The sequence below is a fragment of the Triticum aestivum genome, chromosome 3A (genome assembly GCF_018294505.1).
Source record: "Triticum aestivum cultivar Chinese Spring chromosome 3A, IWGSC CS RefSeq v2.1, whole genome shotgun sequence".
NCBI classification, from domain to species: Eukaryota; Viridiplantae; Streptophyta; class Magnoliopsida; order Poales; family Poaceae; genus Triticum; species Triticum aestivum.
Genome location: NC_057800.1, coordinates 228,075,295 through 228,093,723, shown reverse-complemented (window position 1 = coordinate 228,093,723; position 18,429 = coordinate 228,075,295).

Genomic DNA, 18,429 nt, shown 5'->3' with positions numbered 1-18,429 from the left:
ATAGAGTTCGTAATAGAATAACACCTTTAGACACAAATCAACCAAAACCATATTGTCACCTCAAGTATCCGTGGGTATGATTATACGATATGCATCACACAACCTCAGATTCATCTATTCAACCAACACAAAGTACTTCAAAGGGTGCCCCAAAGTTTCTACCGGAGAGTCAAGACGAAAATGTGTGCCAACCCCTATGCATAAGTTCACGAGGTCACGGAACTCGCAAGTTGATCACCAAAACATATATCAAGTGGATCACGTGATATCCCATTGTCACCAGAGATACGCACGTGCAAGATATACATCAAGTGTTCTCAAATCCTTAAAGACTCAATCCGATAAGATAACTTCCAAGGGAAAACTCAATCCATTACAAGAGAGTAGAGGGGGAGAAACATCATAAGATCCAACTATAATAGCAAAGCTCGCGATACATCAAGATCGTGCCGAATCAAGAACACGAGAGAGAGAAAGAGTTCAAACACATAGCTACTGGTACATACTCTCAACCTCGAGGGAGAACTACTCCGTCCTCGTCATGGAGAGCTCCGGATTATGAAGATGGCCACCGGAGAGGGATTCCCCCCTCCGGCAGGGTGCCAGAACGGGTCTAGATTGGTTTTTGGTGGCTACAGAGGCTTCTGGCGGCAGAACTCCCGATTTATTCTGTTCTTTGATGTTTTTAGGGTATATGGACATATATAGGCGAAAGAAGTCGGTCAGGGGAGCCACGAGGGGCCCATGAGAGTGGGGACGCGCCCAGGGGGTAGGGCGCGCCTCCCTGCCTCGTGGCTTCCTCGAAGCTTCCCTGACGTCTACTCCAAGTCTCCTGGATTGCTTCCGTTCCAAAGATAACTCTCCCGAAGGTTTCATTCCATTTGGACCCCGTTTGATATTCCTTTTCTTCGAAACACTGAAATAGGCAAGAAAACAACAATTTGGGTTGGGCCTCCGGTTAATAGGTTAGTCCCAAAAATAATATAAAAGTGTTTAGTAAAGCCCATAAACATCCAAAACAGATAATATAATAGCATGAATAATTCATAAATTATAGATACGTTGGAGACGTATCACAATCCAGATTGGTTTTGAGTCACAGTTACACAGAAATATAGAAGCCTATATGGATGATATCGTGGTCAAAACCAAGGATAAGGCCACCCTTATCCAGGATTTGGAGGAGACATTTGCTAATCTGTGCAAGATCAATTTGAAGCTTAATCTGGAGAAGTGTGTGTTTGGTGTTCCCTTTGGCAAGCTACTTGGTTTCTTCGTGTCCTATCGGGGGATCGAAGCTAACCCCGACAAGATCAGAGCCATCGAGCAGATCCAAGTGCCAAGGATAGTTAAGGATTTGAGGCGCTTAACGGGGTGCGTGGCCGCGCTAAGTAGGTTCATCTTCAAGTCTGCCGAGCATGCCCTGTCGTTCTTTAAAATTTTGAAGAAGGCAGGGCCTATGAAGTGGACCCCAGAAGCAGATGCAACTCTATGGGAGTTGAAGGATTACCTATCATCTATGCCTACCTTGGTTGCGCCCAAACCTCAAGAACCATTGTTGCTATACTTGGCGGCAACCAACCAAGTGGTTAGTGCGGCCTTGGTAGTGCAGCGAAAAGTGGATGAGGCAGAAAATGAGCAGAAAATAGCAGAGTCGGATAAGGATCAGGTCAGCAATGGGCACGGCAACGAGAACAACCCCAAGGACGCGGCAAGGAAGAAAGTGGTGCAACGCCCAATGTACTTTGTCAGCTCCTTGTTACACGGGCTAGATTGAGGTACTCTGGTGTGCAAAAGTTGATCTTTGGTCTTATTATGACCTTAAGGAAACTGTGCCACTACTTCCAAGCCCACGAGATCACGGTTGTCACTCGTTTTCTGCTTCAAAGGATACTCCGAAACCCTGAGGCTACTGGCAGAATAGTGGAGTGGGATTTGGAGTTATCCAGCTTTGGTTTGAAGTTTGAGAGCAAATCAACTATTCGGAGCAGAGCACTGACAGTGTTTATTGCAGAATGGATGCCAACCCCTGATGAGGAAATGACAGAGACAGCTATCCCGGCAAGGAACCACCCCAAAATGGATTATGTATTTTGATGGTGCTTTTTCCCTACAAGGTGCAGGGGCTGGCGTGCTTCTTGTTGCCCCCTCCGGGGAGCACTTGAAGTACATCGTCCAAATGCATTTTGCACGGGAAGAAACCACCAACAATACAACTGAGTATGAAGGGCTCCTTGTCGGGCTCAGGATTGCAGCAAAATTGGGAATTAAGAAGCTAATCATTCGAGGAGATTCACAGCTTGTGGTGAGACAAGTCAACAAGGATTATCAAAGTCCATTGATGGAGGCATACGTCGAGGAAGTGAGGAGATTGGAGGAGCACTTTGACGGGTTGCAAACAGAGCATGTACCTTGTGCGGAAAACAGCATAGCTGATCACCTATCAAAGTGTGATGCGTCGAAGCTTCCTATGGAACCAAGAACTTTTGTTCTCCGTCTTTCTCAGCCCTCCGTATCACCAGTAACAATGGCCCGGAAAAGGAGAAAGTTGGACTATGGTAAGCATCTCCCAGTCGAGTCATCCGCTTCCGGCAGAGACCCTATCGGAAACAACTCCTCACAGCCTGCCGGACCACCCCCTCCAGCCGAGCCCATGGAACCTGCGAACGAGGCTGGTGCTCCCGCAGCAGAGGAGGTGCCACTAGTCCTTGTTGCTGAGCCCCAGGCTCCAACTTGGGCAAGGCACATTGTCCACTTCCTCCAGACCGGAGAACTCCCCGGCGACCAAGATGAAGCTACAAAAGTAGCCCGGAGGGCCAGTATGTATCAGTTTGTTGATGACACTCTATACAGAAGGAGGCCCAACGGTCTGAAATTGAAGTGTGTTTGCTGGGAGGATGGAAATGAACTGCTGGTTGAGATTCACGTAGGAATGTGCGGCTCCCACATTGGATCAAGGGCATTAGTTGGGAAAGCATTCTGGCAAGGATTCTATTGGCCCACAGCCCTCCAAGATGCAGTTGAGTTAGTCACGAAATGTGAAGCTTGCCAGTTCCATTCCAAGAAAATACACCTGCCTGCCCAAGCCCTTCAGACAATCCATCTATCCTGGCCATTTTCTATCTGAGGGCTTGATATTCTCGGCCCCTTCCCCCGAGCAACCGGGGGCTTCGTTTCCATCGACAAGTTTACAAAGTGGCCGGAAGTGACTGCCATGAGAAAGGTGACTGCTCAGTCAGCTATCAAGTTCTTGAAAGAATTGGTGTGCCGTTTTGAAGTTCCGGCAAGGATCATCACCGACAACGGCACCCAGTTCACGAGCCACCGCTTCATGCAATATGTTTGTACCCTCGGATGCAAGGTCTCACGCGCCTCTGTGGCACACCCCCGGAGCAATGGACAAGATGAGAGGGCGAACACCGAAGTGCTACGTGGACTCAAGACAAGAACTTTTGATACGCTACAAAAGCACGGCGGGTGGTGGATCGAGGAGCTGCCGGTAATTCTCTGGTCCTTCAAAATGACACCTAACCGAGCTACCGGGCAGACTCCCTTCTCCCTGGTCTACGGGGCAGAAGCAGTTATTCCCATGAAACTCATTTACGAGTCCCGTCGAGTGCTTGCCTATGATGAAGTAGCACAAGATCAGCACCGGTGTGACGACGCTGTGCTACTTGAGGAGAACCATCTCCGGGCTGCTACACGTGCTGCATGCTACCAGCAAGCCCTCTGTCGCTATCACAGCTGCAGGGTTCGTGCCCGGTGTTTTGAGAAAGGTGACCTTGTCCTTAGGCGCGTTCAATCCGCCAATGGTACAAACAAGTTGTCACCGAAGTGGGAAGGCCCTTACTGGGTAGTACGAGTCACTAGACCTGGCGCAGACCATCTGGAGACCGAAGATGGCACTCAGTTGCAAAACTCATGGAATATTGAGCATCTCCGCAAGCACTACCTGTAAGGCGCGGCTGTCGGGCCCTGCCCGGCAGCCACCCTTTTGTACAGGCCTTGCCTCAGCTTCATGTAACCCCTTGTACGTAGCCGGGGCAATGGCCTCGTGTAAGAGAAAATAAAGAAGCGCTATAGGGGGCCCCCAACTAAGATTGCATGCATGCATGAGCACAGCAAGATCGCTGCATAAGCATTTCATGAGCATTTGCATATGCATATAGGTAGGATCGCACCCTGCATTCATTCTCATCTACGTGAAGTTGCAGGTTCCTGCCATGAACTTGGCTTCGTCAAGGAGTTGAGAAGATGCCCCGGCACTACAATCCCCGGCAATCCAAACAGATAAGTTCTACCTCTTGTCCATTAGTGTTGTGTAAGCTATAACTTGTGCATAGAGAAACCTCGCCGCTCTCTTGAAACTAAGGTGCTCCCATCTTTGGCTCGAATGTCGCTTCGGCCTAGATGGTCGTAGTGACCTTTTTCTAAAATAAGTTGGCAGGGGGATGGCCCCTCTATCTGTTCCCCGGCAGACAAAGAGGGTGCCGGCAGGATAGCTTGCCGGGAAAAACTCATTTATTTATAGTAAAGAGGCATTCCTCCTCTGCATGGACATATACATGCTCGGGTTCCCAGCAAGGCTTATCTTTTTCGTTAAGATGCAAACACAAGTACAAGCATTATAGAACACAAAGATGGACTCAAGGGATTACATTATTTGAGTTAAAATTTGGCGATTGCCTACAGATTTAAGATTAAAAAAAGATAAGTGCCCCATAACCCCTCTTTTCCTTTCTCTGCTCCTCCCCAGGATATTGAGACAAGTGGGAGATAAGAATAAAAGGAGCGCTTAGAGGAGGAGGGTTGCTCCGGCCATCAACAGGCGGCCATCGTCCTCCTCCGCCAATTCAAGACGGTCGGGCCCTCACCATGATGCCCTCCCATGCCACGCGCCTCCGTTACCTACCCCGCACAATGCATGCAGCATACGTGGCCAAGGATAAGGGCGCGTTGTGGGAAGAGTAAATTGGCAGTTTCTACCTCATGCGTTAAAGTTATTCATGGGCCATCACTAGAGCGGCCCCACAACTATTGGCTTTACACCACGCGCGGGGAAACCGGAAACTGGCCCGGAATCAAGGCTGGTGAAGAAGCAATGAAGACCTCAAGGGGCCGACCCCTTTAGCAACCCTGCCTGTGCACTTATTAGGCCCTACCCCGACGTCACTCGGCAGCATGTTCGCGGCAGGCCCGGGGGCTTCTGTTGGTGCAACAAACCCTGGGTCTGTTGCCTAGACTGTGCACAGGCACAAGAGCAACGTCGATATGCTAACCCAAGCTAGGATACAACAAACCAAGAGATTCTAAGAACCAGCATGCAGCTCATAGAGACTAAGCCCAAGCCAGAGAAGCAAGATATCGCCAAGAGAAGGGCCTCCCTTGCCCGTCAAGGGGCAAGGCCACCCCCAAAAGCAGATGACCAAGACACCCTGGCAGGGCCCTGCCGGGACTCATGGAGGAAAAACTACCTCACCAACCACTCCAGCATGACCCACATCATTGATCAATGCGGTGTCAAGCCGCAAGATGATTGAGTGGCAGCCATTCGCCACATGGTAGCCATTTCCTACAGAAGAAACCCATAGATGACACCCGTCCTACGACGTGTCAAGAGAAGAGGCGCGGGGCTGACAAGATAGCCCGACAAGCCTTGCCGGGCAACCAGTGATGTGACACTAAGTGATGCATTTAATGCCCCCTATCAGCCCGTAGAGTTAGGTATGATAGCACTGTTTGCTATCATATCCGTACATAATGACTACTTTGCCATTGTGGTGACCCCTTGATCTATAAAAGGAGGCCCATGGCAACCGTATAAAGGGTTGGAAAGTCGATGAACCCACATCCCCATATGCACATAGACGCTACTGCCCTAAGGCAACCCCTGCCGGGCAAGTGTATTATGCTTCACCACCTCCATTCCACCATCAATCCACCAAAGTAGGAGTAGGGTTTTACGCCTCGCGGTGGCCCAAACCTGGGTAAATTGCGTGTATGCTCTCTGCCATGCTATCGTATGCTGGTCTGCTCTTTGTGCAACACAACATCCCCCTGCCGAACCAGCAAGGGGCCTCCCAGTCCCATAGGTGGTCGCGGATATCCCGCGACAGTTGTGGGTGGTGATCGTCATACTTCTTACCACCAATGTCTTATTTTGATTCGGCGGTATTGTGGGATGAAGCGGCCCAGACCATCCTTACATGTCCATGCACATGAGACCGGTTCCATCGACAGACATGCAACTAGTTTTTCATAAAGGTGGCTGGCGGGTGTCTGTTTCTCCTACTTTAGTTGAATCGAATTTGACTGCGGTCGGTCCCTGTTGAAGGTTAAAACAGCAAACTTGATAAATCACCATTGTGTTTTTGATGCGTAGGTAAGAACGGTTCTTGCTAGAAGCCCGTAGCAGCCATGTAAAACTTGCAATAACAAAGTAGAGGACGTCTAACTTGTTTTTGCAGGGCATGTTGTGATGTGATATCACTACAAAAAATACACTTTCGTGATGATACGTGTTTGTCATAGTAGGTCACGTTTTCTGTCATGCATGTACATCCATGACAAATTTATGACAGAATCAAGATAGTCATACTTGTGCTGTCGTAGAAATGTTCCATGACATTACCAAAATTATCATCACGGAAGTGTCCACTTCCATGACGATAAATCGCGTGTCACAGAAGTGCTTTCGTCAAGGGTGACCGACATGTGGCATCCACTGTAACGGGACGCCGTTAAGCTATCGGGTCCGATTTTGGATCCGATAACCCATTAGCAGCCCCGACCAATGGGGATTTTCCACGTGTAAAAACATCATTGGCTGGAGGAAACACGTGTCGGCTCACCGTTGGGACAGATGTCATCCACTCATTGGACCCAAAGAGCCTATGATACGTCGACACGTGGCACGGCCCAACAAAGGCCCATTCCTGTGAAAAGGCCGGCCCATTTGACTTGGTCAAAAGTTGGTGGGCCAGCCCACGGCAAGCCTGTTAACGGCCTATTCGCATATAGCCCATTTACAGCCCGCTAACCCAGGGCTCATTTATGGCCTATCCGAATTAGGCCCAGTAACGTCATCTGGGCCGTCCAATATAATTCCAGCCTATTTTAACTTCCGGCCCATGTATGGCCCATGACGTCTTTCGGCCCGTATGATGCCCTTATTACTCTCGGCCCATTAACAACCTGTGGTAAACTGGCCCATAATGAACAGTGTATCACTTTATACCCATTAACGGCACGTGGTGAAATTGGCCTGTAATGAACAGTGTATCACTTTATACCCATTAGCGGCCCATTATTCCGTTGGGCCGTTTCCAGCCCATGTTATCTTTCGGCCTTCTCGAGGCCCATTTATTCTTGGGCTCATTTCCACATTCGTTTACTTATGGCCTGTTACTGTCATTTTCTGCTTGTGGGCTAAAATCAGCCCGTGGTTACAGTCGGCCCATTTGTGGCACGTTAATACGTTGGGCCATTTTCATAGCGTCATCAAAATACGGCCGATTAACGACGGCCCGTTATGGTCGGCCCATGAACGGACGATTTCAACTCTAGCCCATTTACGGCCATAATGTGGTCTGTTATTGGCCCATGTTTGGCCAACCGATCATAAGCCCGTAGAAGGCCCATTGATGATACGACCCATAGAAGGCCCATTGTGTCTACGGCCCGTATAAGCCCCATTGTTTCTACGCCACATAGAAGGCCCATTGTTTCTACGGCCCTTAGAAGGCCCATTGTTTCTACGGCCCGTAGGAGGCCCATGTTAAATACAGCCGGTGGGCATCAAAGTTCGCCACCAGTGAAAATATATGGAACACCCTACACTATACAAAAATGGTTTGCTATTTTCTTCAGCCGGTGGCTGCACGTTAAGAACAAATTTTGTATCGCACCAAAACAAATTACAACTATAAAAGAAAAGGAAGGTTGGCATAAAAGTTAACAGTCTAGCAGATAAATGCACCACCAGAAGTTTAGAAGCTTAGTTCATTTGACCTGACTATTACGTTTTCATGTTGTATTGTCCGATGGAGCACCATAACCTTCGCCTTCAGATCTCCTAGGCTCCTGAACAACATAGCAAATGTCTGATAGTCTGGTTTCAAAACCATGCATATCTTGACAACATCGAACAATGTCTCTCCTTGTTTCACAAAGGGTCTCTGTTAGGGAATGGACTTGTGTCTGGAGCGCAGATACAACATTGTTTTGAGCTTGCATATCTTGATCATGAGGCAGTTTGGACGACATTGCCTTAACAACCAAACCAGTATTACGCAGGAACATGCTTTTGGCACTGTTAGTGGATAGGTACTGACCCACTGCAGCAAGAGCTGACATTGCGGTTATAGTTGCCTCGCCACCTTCAGAAGGTGGTGGTTCCACCATTTTTTCCATAGCTCGCTGAAAAGTTGTGGTTTTACATTAGTAGTACCAGAACAGAAGATATTAAGGAGGCAGCAAAACCAAACAAAATAGCTTTGGTCTATATACAAAACTTATTCTCATGAACCCATGTAAAATAATAGTTGTATTTTATTGCAAAGTACATAATAAAACCAGGTTCCAAACATATGACCATGTACCATCGCTAATGTATTGTCTATTTCTTCACATTGTATTGAGGGCTAAGGATAAAGAGACGAAGTTTATAATACGGTAAGCATAGTAGGACATCATTCATATCACAAAACAACTGAGAACAGACAAATAAGCAATTGTAACGTTGTGTGGGCAAGTCCAACACGGAACTAGATTACAGGTCAAGATCAAAGGAACATCACTCCTCTCTTTTAAACCTTGTAAGGTGCAATGATACGCTAAGACAATTGTGTATAAAATTGAAAAGAGTAATAGACATTGGCTGCAAACCATGCAGTTCAAGGCACAAGTCAGAGTAAGTAGTAGTTAAAAGGCATGAGGATTAAGGACTTACAACAGCGGCTTTGACTGGTCTAGTCATGCCCTTCTTCTTGCTGGTGTGACAGTCCTTGAAGATTTCGACAGCATTTGGTTCAGGTACTTTTTGGTCCTTGCGGGCTTTCCTCTGCATTTGGAACAAGTCAATATAGATCTGATAATATGGTACAGTGAAAAGAGTGAAACAACAACTAATTACAAGAGCCTCGAGGTGTGCAATATAGCTACGAGATCCTGTCGTCTGTTGGAATTTCACTTTCGTACGGTTGGCCTTGTTCTTTGAACAGTTCACCTACAAGAAGATAGATTTGTGTGGCACATGCGTAAATAGGACTTTGAAGGCCTCTCCTGTCTTCATCAGATATATTTTCCACTAGAGATGTTTGGGCAAGTTCACTGTTAGCCTTGCCTTCAAAGTGAGTTTTCCTCAAGTTATACCAATACTGTTGTAGAGCAGACTTGAAAACATGGGTGCAAGCTTATTTGGTTGCATCATCTTGGCTATCCAACTTGAACCTCATCTATTGAAAATTATGGGAGCCTCATTATCAGCAACCTAGAAGTATTGGACAGAGCAAGACGATATTACCAGTTTCCATACATAACCATACTTACAGATAAATGGTCGAGGAAGGTGTTGAACTGGGTTTCGTCTTTTGTCATTCCTGTACTGAATCCATGTTGGTAGGATACGTACATGACACCTAAAAGCAACCGCTGCCTCTGATACTAACTTGGCTGACTCTGTAGCATCACATTGGCCTTTTTAAACCTGCCTCAAAATGGATCTCCATTCTTCCTCCTCTAGATTTAGTTAACCTATCGAGCATTATCCCTGATGTTTGTTTCCTCTTGCGCCTAGGTGCTAGTCCAACAACAAACATAGGAAGTGTTAGTGTACATCAAACTGTGAGACTACATATAAAGAAGCATGCAAGTGTAACTTGACTCCAACAACTACCTTCTTGCTGTTGAAGATTACAAAGTTCATCTGATCTTGCCAACTGATCTTGTGTCAAGAGTGCTTTGGAAGTAGTGTTAGGTGGCAAGGGAGCTTGGGAACGTGCTGCTAGCTGAGTTGACGAATGAGTAAATCATGCAGCTAGTGGTACTGCGGAAGGTGTTGCAACAACTAGAGTTGTCTTTGCTTGTTTGGTGGCAGCTATTTGTTTATGTTTGTCTTGTTCTGCAGCTCGTGTAGCATGGGATACCCTGTCGGTACAATTTTCCGCTGGACTTTGACCTTCTATTGCACCATCAGTACCAGCAGAATCCGTGGGATTGTTTCGCTTCCCTTTCCCCATCGTTCTGTCTTGCTTCCTCTTTCTCTGTGCCATATTAAGTCAAGCCGACAAGAAAAACGAATAACAATTTAGTTCTTCAGAACAAATGTACTTTGATGTAAGAACATGGTGTGAAGACAGATATTGTATGTTCTAGAAACAGGAACACGTGTCTTAGTCACAAGTATAATGTGTAAAGTAAGCAGATGAAATTCAACAAAATTAGAAGCAATACAAGCTAGACATCATACATAACATGCAACCACATATAACAGTGCCAAGTTAGAGGGAGCACCTGTGATGGTGCACTACGGGAGACATGCTCATCACCAACACAGCTACGTTGAGTGTTTATGCATGTGTTGTCTTGGAAATCATCTTGGGGGGACGGAGGAGTAGAATCTATAGAGGCCCTCCATTTGGAAGGAGCACCTTCATCCGCTGCCTTGCTAACTTCTTTCTGCTTTATTGATTTTGAATTGTCAAGTAAAACCGATAAGAAAAAGCAATAAAATTCACTCTTCAGAACTCATTCGTGCATGATACTGACAATCACTACTTTGATGTAAGGCAAACACATGATTCCAGGATGGAATAATATGAAAAATAGGACGAGATGGCATATTCACAAGTGTTTGTGTAAACTAAGCAGAAACCATTTCACCAAATAAGAAGAAATGCAAGCTAGACACCACGTGAAAGATGCAACCAATATGACTCTGCCAAGTTAAAAGTGTCCCATCATAAATGGCATTTCAACAAATTAGAAGCAGCACATGCTATAAATCATATCAAAGATGCAACTAATATCACACTGCATATACTGAAGGTATCTCGTCATATTGATTTATGCGGGATACAAAAAACAATAGTTTTATGTGAGGACATGCTTAATAGACAGATGTATTATGTACTAAATACAGGAAGGCATATCACATTAACAGGTATAATGTATAAGCTAAGCAGAATAGCACATGCAGTTTAACCAGATTGGAAGAATTACAATCTAGACACCATATGCAACATGCAACCACATATCATGCTGCCAAGTTAGAGCAAGCACCTGTGATGCTAGTGTAGGGGAAATGTGGTAATCAACTACAGAGCTACGTTCACTATCTTCATCTAGCCTTATTGTTTCTTGAGAATCATGTTGGGAGGCTGACGCTGCATTCTTTAAATGAGGAGCAATCCACTTGCCTGACTGCCTCATCATAAGTGATTGATGAGGGATACACAAGAACATTAGTTTGATGTAAGAACATGGTTAATACACAGATGTACTAGTATGTACCAAAAACAGAAAGGCATGTCATATTCAAAGGTATAATGTGTAAGCTAAGCAGGTGCAATTTCACCAAATTGGAAGCAATACAAGCTAGACATCCGGCTGGAGTGGTGAGCATGATCATCTAGGACCTAAGAGCCTGGTGGGAGGCGGGCTGCTTCGCCACCATCGCGGCTTTTTAGTTGGCTTCCACGTGATGCCTCTCTTTGCTGCGCTTGTCACTGGCTCGGCCAGTGCCCTGACTAGCTATTTGTCTTCTGGTGCTCACGGGATGGTGGTTCATGTAAAAAATATCTTTCCTTATCTTAATAAAGACCGACTTCGGCCTTTCGAATACAAGCTAGACACCATATGGAACATGCAACCACATATGACACCGCGAAGTTAAAGCAAGCACCTGGGATGGTGGTTCATTGCGAGCGAGGTCATCAACTCCAGAGCTACATTTACCGTCTCCATCTGCTGACACTGCACCCTTTATAGTGTTGTAACCTGTCGTGCTTACCCGCGTAGAAAGCTGGAGCAACTTCTCTCTTTTCTTTTCTTCTTCTCTCGAGGTAGACTCTGAAATACCCTTGCATAAAAACACAATAGTGAGAGTATGGGTGAAGTGTGTGCAGAACTAGTGCATTGTAAAAGTAGCAGATACCAGGTGGCTGAAAATAAATGACAGGAGACATATGATAGCTCTACAACATTGCATGGCCAACAAAATTAGATTCTACTCCATATGATTTTGTAATATATGAGCATAGGAAATGCAGGTACTCCTCCAGCACAGCACCACATGTGGTCATATCAAGATAACAGTCGACTGAAAATAAATAGGTCAGTCGATTTTTTTAATGAACCGTCTGATCTATAAGGAATGGGCAGATGGCCTTCGTCTACCTCCCGCCAGTCACTGTTGACGATCTTTCTCGAACCGCCAGCGACCATCGGCCCAAACCCCTGCCTCCGCCGCCTCGCCCTCCCATCGACCTCACACCACCGTCATGCTTGGCAGCGCCCCCAGGCCATCCCTTTAGTCCCGGCCGACCTCCAGATCGGGCGCCAGTAGCTCTAGGCCCCACACGCCCCTAAGATAAACACCGAGGCGCTGCTTCCCTGGCGTAATAGGCGGACTAGCGCCTGTTACACCGGGGAATGCTTCCGTTAATTGGGAATCAACTGACCAGGAATTGAAATTCAGGGGGGCGACGGACCTCTAGCTAAGGTGAAATAGTATATGAGGAGAAACCTTGTGCATCACGAGTTACTAGGAACATCTAGTATCAAGAATAAGTGGTGAACTAGTGTCTTCCATGGGATGAATACCGTCCAAGCAGACACGTAAGATTTGCACGAATAAGGGAAGAGGAGTACCATTTGTGGTTGCCGGTGTGGTCGCCTCCACATGTCGCGCCGATCTTCTTCTTTTTGCCGAGGAAACCGATGTTCTGGAGGGTGCAGGCTTGGACGAACCCATGGCCAAATTGTTGACTGTGTTGCCGTGGCCATATGTCGGCGGAGGGGAAGCAGATCCGAGGTGGCGAAGGACGGCTTAGCAGGATTAGCTCTAGTGTGGTGGAGGGTGGCGAAGTTGGAGCGGCAGCGGTGAGGCGCAGGATGGCGTGGTTGAACTAGCTCGGGTACGGACGGCTCGGCCTTGGCTTCAACTACTAGCCGTAGAGGACGTTGCGGTTGAGGTTGCAGTGGACGACGACGTCGGGGTATCGACTCCGGCGTGATGGAGGAGGGCGGCGGTTGATGGGTGGAATGGGGTGGCGGACGGAGGACACTGGGGTTTCACGGCTGGTGGAGAGGTAGTTTTTGCGCCCATGGAGTACGAATGGCGAATCGGACGGGTGGGCGGGGGGAGGGGGGAGAACCATGTTTCGGTCTGGGACGTGCTTGTTTTTGGCTTTTTTGAATAGAAGATGGGACGCGCTTGTTTGAAATTTGGGGAAAGTACAAACTTTGCCCCCCTCTTAAATTTCGGACCTACTGCAGGTCAGGGTAGGATGGTAATCCTAGGTGTCCCAAATAGTGAGCGGGAGCGATTTCGGCCATGCGCATGTGTGCTTAGGCGGCCATTGTGTATGAATGTTTTTCGAAGGCAGTTGCGTGGCGTCTAGATGAAGCTACATACCTACACCGGTTTAGATCTTTGGACGCCGGGCCGGTAGGTTTCACAGGTCGGAGTTATTCGAAAAGTAATTTCCTTGTACTACCAAACATTGGTCTCACGCGGTTTCGGGCGAGTAGAGGCTCTTTTGGCACTTCGTTCGAAATTTTTAAACACAAGCATTCACGTTTAGAGTACTCTTGAACTTTGAGGCCTAAATAGACAACATTAAATTTGACCTTGTATGTTTGAAAACCTCATTAAATTATCCGCTTCTTTTTGAAATTTTGACACTTGAAATCCTATAACTATGATTATTTTGGAATGGAGAAGCTAAATTAGAATCTATTTTGTACACGACTCCATATGCTATTATGTACAAAATTAGAGCAAATATTGGTGCCCCAAAATTGAGGTATGATTTACAAATGCCATGATATCAAATTCAAATAATTGAATTTTCTTCATGTTGAATTCGATTTTTTAAAATCACCTTAAGTTGGATTCAAATGTATGCTAGTTCATAGGTAGCTATTTATAATGTTCATTGTGTAACTTTCTTATGTATAATGTGCTTTACACACACAACATGAACTATACTCATGTTTATATTCGATTGCTAAAGCGATGCATTGTTTGGAGTTCAAAAAACTAACTATGTGGATCAATTGTGTCGAATAATAACATAGACATGCTCAAATTCTATAGAATCTAGATGTCTGATGGATCAATGACCATTCCTTACGCGAATTGCAAATATCATGATCCCATCCTAATATTTGGATACAATTTATATCTTTAATCAATGTGTACAACAGTCTTGTACGTGTAGTTTCACTCTCCATCGGTGGTCTCTCACACATGCTCACACACTCTCTCCCGAGGTGTCTTTCTCGCACACATGCTCTCGATATAACCTCCCTCCCTCTCGTAACCATTTACGACTGTTTTCACTAACCTTTATCACAAGCACTCTTCCTCTCGCAAGCATACACACGCACAATCCCCATCGACCCTTTCTATATACATAGACCTGCCTACGTGTCTCCTGTATGCACATTATCTTTAGGTCTGTCTCTCACGTATTGTCTCACACCTCTCTTCCTAATCGATGAGTATGATTCTAGCAGAGCATTCTGTAGGATGCCCCTTAAAGTTAGGTTGGATGAATAGTAATATCAGAGATAAAGGGGTTACCTTAGTCCGAGAACCTAGGGTTACTAATCCTAGTCGGCTTTGTCAGCAGACAAAGAGTCCTTCACAATTATGCTATCTTTGTCTTGTACGACTAGTCATCCATGGGTCTCCCTAAATGCGTCACGGGCCGACCAATGTGGCGCAGGACGGAACCGAACGAAGGGCCTCACCTCGACCCACCGGTCCTCACGCGGTGACACACCCTCTGCCCCCGCGTCTCGTTATCTTCTCACACCCACACATACCAACACAGACACCACACACAAAAAATATATTCTCCTGGTGCCTCTATCCACTCCCCCCTTACAAATACACACTCAAGGGAATCTCTCGCCGTGACGTCATATTCGTCTCTCTCTCTAGACCACTGTCATTTCTCGTGCTATCTCTCCCACGCCCCCCCTGTCGGCCCCTCTATCCATGCCTCTCTCGAATACGTAATACACACACATACCTCTCTAGGCTTGGCCAAATGCATCAACTACACATTGACACGTGTTACATCACGTACCCCATTGATCTAAAAAGCCCTCTCTTCACGTTTATTTTGCATACAACATTCCTTTTGAATAAAGTGTGGCCAAAAAAATGTTTTAGAATTTCTACATATATACAACATTACAAAGTTATATGGAGGAGTATGAACATTTGCATTACATGGTGCCCACAATGATATTTATTCCGCACTGTGAATTTGTATTTTTTATACTATATATAAAGTTAGTCATAATAAAGAGAAATGAAGAGCATCTCTCTCCATCGCATACCCCCCCTACGCCCCTTTCACGTACACACACAAACTATCTCTAGGTCCTCTAAAAGTAAGCCCCTAGCACATTCACACATGTTTCATCTTTCTCCCACGATATATACAGTGACTATCATTGTATTTGAAGCGAAAGCACGATACGTACATTGGACTTTAGAATCCACTCATTACGGTCACTATTTATGTTTTGTGGTTATTATACAGTCACAGGCTCACCGTACAACTCTGTATTTGCTCAAGACACGACTAGTTGACCAGTTAAACGCTCCACGTGGCACCTCTAGTGTTGCATCACATTATCTCACTACCATCGGGCCCACCTGTCGGCTTGTATCTACTCTACATCTACACTCTTATAAAATACTAGCAAGATGCCCATGCATTGCATGGAACATCAAGATGCATTTGTATGAGTAGTTTATCTTGTGGGAGAAAAGGATGAACAAGGGAAGGCCTTATGTCCAAGTGTGGAGAGGGGTGTGGGTATTTTTTGGAAAATTGCCATAGTTTCCTTCCTATTCGTCAGATATAGATCGGACGGCCTATATTGCAGGATGGCAGGCACACGATCATCACTGACTGTGCTTTTTATAAGAGTATGGATAACATACACTCTTATAAAAAACAGAGTTGGTGATGATGGTGTGCTTGCCATCCTGCAATATATGCCATCTGATTTATATCTGACGGATAGGAAAGAAACTATGACAATTTTGCAAAAAGGTACCCACACACCTCTCCACATTTGCAAATAAGGCCTTCCTCGTTCATCCTTTTCTCTCACAACATAAACTAATCATACAAATGCATCTTGATGTTACGTGCAACACACGGGCATCTTGCTAGTAAGAATGAAAACAAACGACAAAAAAATATTGGACGGTGGTTCAAAGTCATGACCGCAGGCACAGCGGACAAGGTGGCCTTGTATTGGTATGCTGAGCCGTCTGTTTTAACACACATGAGCTGGTGTGGTGATTATACACACACACACGCATGCACACGAACTGCATGCACGCAACACCCACACGAACTGCATGCACCCACGCACGCACACAACACTCACACATACACACGCAGCCACGCATGCATGCAACACTCACACGCACGCATGCATGCACACACCAGTACACCACATGACCAACACACACTCTCACTCTCAAGTGCTCAACCTACACGTGCATGCGCACACATCAGGCCCTGATAGACACATACACAACCAGGTGATTCCCACGCACGGGGTGGAGTCTTGTCGCGCCTACGTAAATTTGTGTTTATCTCACCTTTTCCCTATGCAAACTGACAGGTGGGACCCACAAGGAACGTGGTCAATTTAACTAGTCAACATGGTGCCACACAGACTATTTGGCCGGTCAACAGAGTGCAATTCGATGATGAACCGTGAGCAAGTGACCATATAATCACCGCAAAACGTATATAGTGACCGTAATCAGCTTATTCTGAAGTTCGGTGAACGTATTACGCTTTTCTCTCTGTAGGCCCTCCAAAACTACATCTCTACACGTTCTCGCATGTTACATCTAACAACTATGCAATACAACACTACTACTACACTCTAACACAATAAATCATATGTGTTTTTAGTTTTACTAGATATCATATTGTTACTTAATTATTCAGTTTGCGTACATTAAAATTGCCTTTGAAATGTATGGCCAGTATCATATACCGCGCGGGAAAAATCCCGCCCTTTCCTGTTTAATCGGGTTTGTATCGATGGACCGTGCAAAACAGCAAAACTATAGTACTATATACAGTAAAAGTGACAGTTCACCGGGCCGTCGTGTCGTGTACTCCTCCGTCGTAAGAGTGGAGCACTCACTTTCATAAATCTTCTAGTCTCTTTCGCCGACATGTGGGGCATTAAGCTACCGGTTCCACGTGCCATACCGGAATACAGTGCAGAGCAGCCGGGGTGAAGCACCCAGTCATGGCGCCGGCGTAGTAATGAGCAATGAGGCGTCAAATCACAAAGCTGCACCATTCCCGCAGTTAAGTTGGAGGGACGAAGTAATAATGCTAAAAAAGAAGTTGGAGGGACGAAGCAACCATCATTTCACTCGTTGCTGAATCCGCTTCTCCCTCATCTTCTTCAAGTTAACCACGTGATGCTTCTGCCATTGTTCTGCCTCATGTGGGAAGAGGATCGTCTTGGTAAAGCACTGACACATGGGACCGCATGTTAGCAAACCGCCAGGACAATGTCCCCTAAAAATCAGAAACCTCCCCCACCATCCGCGTGGCAAAATCACCTCCTTTTTACTAATCTTGATTCTATAATCTTTTAGATCAATATAATTGAGATTTTATAGATAGCACACAGGAGCAAAAGCAAGTGGTACGGTTAAGGGCATCCACAATGTGAAGCCAAATGTGAAAATAGCTTTTGGCATCGTGGGAACCATTGTGGACAGTGTTGCCAAAGCCAAAAGGATGGAACTGAAGCTCCCTGGTTGAGTGATTGATTGAAGGAATAGAAAAATGCAAAGTCTTTACTCTTTCTCCCGTGCTTGGACGCATGTACAGTATAGAGGACAAAGTCTACCCCTGTCCCTTCTATCACAAATCACAAAGTAGTGAGGCATCAAATCACAAAGCACGGACGAAGAAACCATCATTTCACTCTGCGCTGACTCCGCTTCTCCATCGTCTTTTTTGAGAAAGGCATCTCACCGCACTAAGCTGGACGGAGGACGCTATTGTGTATGAGTAGTACTAGTACATTTACGCGTCCTTTGGTTCAACGGACTTCATGGATGCAAATAGGGCGGTTGTATCGGCTTGCAGGCGGCACTTGCAACGACTTACCGTGGTCTCCCTCAATGGTGTT